General features: G+C 30.0%; 1 protein-coding gene across 2 annotated transcripts in view; it reads left to right on the top strand.

The window, feature by feature from the left end:
* LOC107447991 (CD151 antigen) overlaps positions 1–6,906 on the top strand; it is a 161,508-nt gene that overhangs the window by 688 nt on the left and 153,914 nt on the right. The window lies entirely within an intron of this gene.

Genomic DNA, 6,906 nt, shown 5'->3' with positions numbered 1-6,906 from the left:
TTTTAAAAAATGGCGGGAAAATTTATCGAATTTCGTTCCGGTTTTTTGGTTTTCCAGTTTTCTGATTTCCGGATAATGGGTTCTGTACTGTATATATATATATATATATATATATATACATACATACATACAGGGGTTGAACAAAAGTATGAAAACACTTTTATTCTAACTCTACATACAATCTCCCTTTACAATCTGTTTTGGAAGATTTTGCATGGCAAAACTGTTAGCGCAATTTAAGAGATCGTGCTTGAAATTTTGAGCGTGTCATTTTTACCCCTACAAAGTTCGGATGGACCAAAATGAAGGGAAGAAGTTAACAACTTTCTAGTTTTAATACCAACAATTCTGAAATAATTCTATAAGATTACAATATTTATATGACCACAATGTTTTTTTTTTTTAATTAAGAGATGTGTTAAAAATGAAGAGAAAAAGCTTTTATATATATACATATATCCGACGGTACTTTTCTTTTAAAATCAAGTATCTTGTATGAACACGCGAAATTTTTTATTTATATTGTTAAAATGTAATTGACAATTATCTTTTATGTAGCGTTACTATAGAAGCAGGTATAAATAAAATTTCTTAGCCCTCGCTATTCACTTATCTGTTATAATTGCATAAAGCAGAGCTGGGCAAAATGTTAAAAATGGAAATCGTAATAAATTAGGATTACATATGATCATAGCTATTAATAAATTATTACATATCATAGCTATAGCTATTAATAAATTACATAGCTATCAATAAATTATCATAGCTATTAATAAATTACTGGTAATCGTAGCTCAATATTATTTGTAATTGTAATATTATTTGTGAAATTGTTATTTAGTAATTAATAAAGTTTTACTCAATTTTAACGAGAACATAGCTGTTGGTTGTAGTTATTTCTTTAACAAGAAAAAAAAAATACAAACAAATCCGGAAGTATACTTACAATTGAATAGCCATCAGAATTTATAGTCTTTAAACTTGTGGTGGATTCTTTAAAATATCTTGTTACGAAAAATATCTAATATGAAAAACAACGTGAATAAAGCACAAATCATGTACATAAATGGATATACTATATTTTCAGTTTAGACAAGAACTTTCCTAACTTTCTGAACGCAAAATGACATTAGTAAAGTAAAGAGATAAACAAGAGCAAAATTCTTTCTCCAATTAGGACAGAGGAACAAGTTTGAAGAAGATAATAAAAAGAAGGGTGATAAGAAACAGGTGTGAGGGGTTTGTTTGCAACCACAGGGGTCGAAAGTTAAATTAGAATAAATTTCAATACATTGGGAAAGGCTGATATGTTAGAAAGATCAGCAAATAAATTATTAAAATTTTTTCAAAGTATGGAGTGATTCCCAGAAATCATGTTCGGTAGAAGAAGAACTGTGTTGAATGATTCTAGCGGAAGAAAACTCAAAACTATTATTAAAATTCCAACTATGTTCTAATGTCATTTTGTGTTTAGACACTAAGGAGGATTCTTGTCGAGGGAATTGAAACTATAGTATGTCCGTTTCTGTACTTGATTAGTGCTTTATTTACGTTCTTTTTCACTTTAGTCCGCGTGGCACAAAGTATGCTCTATTCTTGATATTCTGGTATAAACGGGTCTTATTGGATCAGTTTATTTATCTTATTTTTATCGCTTTCACATTCCTGTTCTTTACTCTATCTCACATTAATCGTTTTTGTTACTTAAGACTTAAAAAACAACTTTTTGGAATTCTAATCATAGGTTAAAGTTTTCTTCTGCTAATATCATCCAACAGTGCTCTTCATCTACCGAACTTGATTTCTGAGAATAACTAATCTTGACAAATTCTAATAATTTAGTTAATGATCTTTCTAGTTTTCAACTCTTTCCCAACATATGGAAATCTATTCTAATTAAATTTTTGCCCCCTGGTGTTCCCACCAAACCCCCTCACACCTATTTCTTATCCTTCTCTTTTTTATCTTGTTTACACTTGTTCCTTCGTCCTGATTTTTTAAACCTCTTTGCATGTGTTTTACTTTTCTAATGTATTTGGTGTTTTGACTCTGAGGAAGGCTCTTATCTAGGGAACTGAAACTGTAGTATGTCCATTTCTGTACTTGATTTGAGCTCCATTCACGTTGTTTTTCCCTTTAGTTTATGTAGCACAAACTATACCTTATCCTTTTGGACAGTAAAGGAAAAAAGAAAATGGTTTGAAAAAAGTTAAGCACTAACAAAAGTGATAAATTATTAAAAAATAACTTGAGTGACAGTTAAAAAAATGTAGAATTCAAAAGAAAAAAAAAGAAAGATATGGAATTGGAAAAGAAAGAAGACGAAATTTGGAGTTGCTTTATTGAAATAATCGAAGCAGTTTCTCTTTATTTATTTCCCTTTTTCCTGTATGCTAAAAAATTATTAAGCACATAAATTTTTTTAAACAGCTTCTGTGGCTTAAGTGAAAGTTATTTAAATTTTTTTCTGATTTATATATTTTTGCATTAGAGGATATCACTCGTGCTTTCTCGCTTGAATTATCTTTGAGAAGGAATTTTTTTTTTATTTAAAAAAAATAACATGTTATTTCTTTTTTTAAACATTGTTTTTCTATTGTTTTGCAATTACTTTATGCGTTAAATTTTTTTCTATTTTATTCTTTTTCTTATTAATAATATAATTCCATTTTTTATTGAAACGAACGAGGTTAAGCAAAAAGGAAAGTAGCGTTTTCATGCTAGCTAAATATTAAAAAAAAAAAAAATTCTCTTAAAAAAATTGAAAATACTTTAGAGTGACACAGGGTTCTATATATCAGTAAAAAGAGTACCGATTTTTGTCTTGTGTTATTAAAAAATTACGTAATTGCAATTTTTATAAGATATTAAAGAAAAATAATTTCAATTCAAACAACAAAGGAGCAAAAATATTGGAATTTTATTTGTCCTATTATTGTAAGAAATGAAGCATGCTTCAAAACGAAATAAAATAATCACAATATATAGGTCATTTAATATTAATAAGATTACACTTGCTTTTAAAGAATTGAACGGAAGTAAATGTATTTGGAAATAATTCTATGTGATGAGAAAGCGATGATTCTTTCTTCACAATAAGATCTGCATAAGGTCAATGTAATTGACCTGGCTACAAAACAAGTATTTATTTTATTTCTATTCTCAGACTTCATATTACAACAATGTGATTAACAAGATAATACAGCTCCGCGTAAAAAATTTAAGGGTGCTCTTTGAATTGATCAACTAGCAATTCGAAAATTATTTACATAATGATACTTTATTAAAATGTATATTTACAAAAATAAATATTTGATTTACAATAAGTATTTTGATTTACAATAAGTATTTGATTTACAATAAATATTTGATTTACATACAAAAATGTGCCTAATAATACAATAAAATGAGACTTAACAATAAAATGGGCCCGAGACACTATAAGAATTTTAGTTATCTTATTCTGCTACTTTTATTTGTTGTCTGAATCTATCGAAATGATTTCTTTTTACTTTGATTATTTCTGCTTCTGGCTCCTAATTTTTTAATTTGTTTATTATTATTATATCCTAATTTTTTAATTATTATTTGTAAGTGTTGATATTTTTCAGTGATTCTGAAACCCGTACCTGTGACCTCTGTTGATTTGTGAGGTCTGTTCGTCTCCTGTAAGCAGTTATAACCTTCTTTTTTTTTTTTTTTTTTTTTTCAATGAATTCAATTTATGCAGCAAAAAATATTATGAAACCAAACATTCAAGAATATTTCTCAATGAAATATCAGCAATAAATCTCAATTTCAAAAATAATACTAGACGTTTTGGAATTTTGACTTATTATTTATCTATATAACCGTCGTTGAACAGCCGACTTCTAATGTCCAACTCCGTAACCTGCAATTTTGAAACCAATCTAGAAGACCAGGGAACTCTTGGATCAAGTACTGGGAATAAATTGCCTTCATAGAGGACTTTTTGATGGAACTAACCCACACTTGCGTTACATGATGAGGAAACCCCCACGGTTAGCCTGACGGCAACCCAATGAATAATCGTGGATTTTTTATAGCAAATATTATAATAAGTTAAAGTCTGGATATCTTGGTTGATAGGGTGTTGGACTCATGTTCAAGAGGTCGTGAATTTGATCCCCGCAGTCCGGTGACTCCCCGATGAAAAATGGTGACTGGTGAACGTTAAATCTGTCGGGTCACAAAGTTCTCTATGCTCCCATAGCAAACCATACCTCTGGGGGTATTGAATTGGAGATTGAACTTTCTTTGGTTCGGTTCAGGTCGAAATTACTATCTTTGGATGAATGAATGGGTGTATGAATGGGTTCATCCTATAAACGGGGGCTGTGACATGTGTGTGTGGCTGAAGTCGTATTTTTGGCCATAAATGGCACCATTGAAAGACAAGAAACTCACTCTCTGCTTTAAATACGCTTTGTTTCACCAAGCAGACTAGCTGGATTGGCAAGTGGCCTTAGAAACAACAACATAAGTTGATTTTTCCCATCTTATGAAAACATATCTTAGTGATAAATAATTATTGTCTTATTGTGTATATATATATAATTTTAAATTCTAAATTATCATTTAATTAAATAAGGCACACATTAATCATAGAGAGTTTTTGTGAGAACTCTAATTGGGTTTTCTGACTAAAATAAAAGTTAAAATGCTAAGTGAAAATTTAGGTTTATCTGAGGCATGCTACTTAATTTATAGTACTTACAGTTTTTTAAAATTAACGTTTTTTAAAATTAACGTTACAGTTTTTTAAAATTAACGTCAGGGAAGAATCTTGTTACGTAAAATAAATAAATAACATCTTGCTTAATAATTATCTTAAATATAAGAATATTTAATTCTGAACACTCAAATGCAATTATAAATGGGTAAAATAATTACTTAATATTTTTTAGCTTCGCCTTTTGCCGTAAGTACTGCTTATGAACAATCTTGGATGGAATAAACAAGCTTTTGGTAGTCTTGTCCACATTAACCTAAGCAGACTTAGTGCTTTTCGCTTGCTCAACTTTGTTTTTCATGAGAAAATTCTTATAGTTTTTCCTTTCAATCTCCCATTATTTTCAATTGATTTAAAAACCGGTGAATTAGCTGGCCAAGATAGCACGGTAATTTTGCGTTTCTCCATTTAGATCTTAGTTGACATTGATTTATGAGATGAAGGTAAATCTTGTTAAAAACGAAATGTCATAAAAAGTTTTCTGACGATGGAATCACGTGGCTCTCCAGAATCTCTTGATATATTTCTGAATTAAAATTTTTTTCGGAGGATGCGATAACCGTTTTAGATCCATTTGTTCTTCTGCAACTCCTATCTGTTGTAATCCCATTTCATTTGTTCAGGTGTTATTTATTTACAAAAATATTTACAGATATCATAATTGCACAGGCTCATTTGCGCGCACCTCTACGCTTTCTTACATTTGCAAAACCAAAACAGACACAGCAGTTGCGGCGCTGCGCCACCTGCCGGACGTTAAGGGGAAGATTATAATATATCATACTATCATACTAGCCAAAAATGTTATGGAGCATTTCAAGCAATCTTTATTAAAAGCTTCTTGTTACATCCTCCTAACGAGCATCCATTAATTTGCCACAACATACCCCATTTAGTTACTATAAATAATAGCTTTTCTCAAACCTCTAAACCAATTAATAATCTTGATTTGCATCATCACATTCTTGCAAGCTTTTGTTTTACAAGCATAAATGGTTTTGTTTTTGGAATACGCGTTTGAAACTTAAATTTATTAAGACGCCTAAATGTTATATATTTAGCAACACATATGTTGTCTATATACAAATATTATTCCTGAATTGATATTTTTTTAACCTCAGTCTTCAGTTTTCTGTCATCTCTGGTGAAGTTTTTGGTTTTTAGCCATCATTGCAATGATTATTCCTAAAATTTATATTTTAACAATAATGCTATAACATTCTGTAAATTCTTGATTGAAAACGATTCAAATAGTTAAAGTTTTATTTTATTCTATAACCGTCGTTGAACAGCCGACCCAATATAATGGGTTTACGACTACTAATGTTCAACTCAGTAGACTTGTAATTTTGAACCCAATCTAGAAGACAAGGGAACTTCTGAATTGAGTATTGGGAGAAATTTGCCTTTGGAGGACTTTTTGATGGAACTAACTCGCATTTGCATTACATGGAGAGGAAGATCATGAGAAACTTCCACGGTTAACCTGACGACAAGGGGACTCTAACCCATGATCCGTCTACCACTGAGGATATTTCACGTCACCACTGTGGTCGGTGCAAGCCGGATGCGGAATTCGTATCGACAGGGATTCGAATCCGGTTCGCCGCATTAGAAGGCTGTCCCCTGAGCCATCGCGGCCATAGAGTTGAAATAGTAGGCTCAAATAGTTGAAGTTGACGGTGTATTGTTAACTTCTATTTTGTCGATGTAAATCATTAACTCGTAATTTTATGAATATATCTTTTTAAAATAATCGTCTGCAATAATATAAAACTTTTATAAGGTACTCATTAATTATTAAAATCAAATATTATTTTAGCATATTCTAATAATTTGATTTGATAAAAATAAATATTATAATATTTTGAGATTTAACAATAATTCTTTAAATTGTTATCTTGTTAAAATATGAGCAAATTTTTCGCTAGTATCGTAGTTAGAAAATAAATTCCTCAGTAAAATATCTTTTGCATATGTGCATTAGTTAATACTTAAAAATAAAATGTTATGTTTTCATCGGTTTAAAAAAAAGGAGATTATTCTAATTTTTTGAATGAGAGTAGTATTCTCTTTCACACTTAAACTTTCAAATCATGCTATAACAGTTAGTTCCAAACGTCATTATGATGAAGGAAAAGCCAAGGGGTGCC

This window comes from Parasteatoda tepidariorum, chromosome X1, assembly GCF_043381705.1.
Source record: "Parasteatoda tepidariorum isolate YZ-2023 chromosome X1, CAS_Ptep_4.0, whole genome shotgun sequence".
Taxonomy (NCBI): domain Eukaryota; kingdom Metazoa; phylum Arthropoda; class Arachnida; order Araneae; family Theridiidae; genus Parasteatoda; species Parasteatoda tepidariorum.
This window is presented reverse-complemented; position numbering and strand designations above follow the sequence as displayed.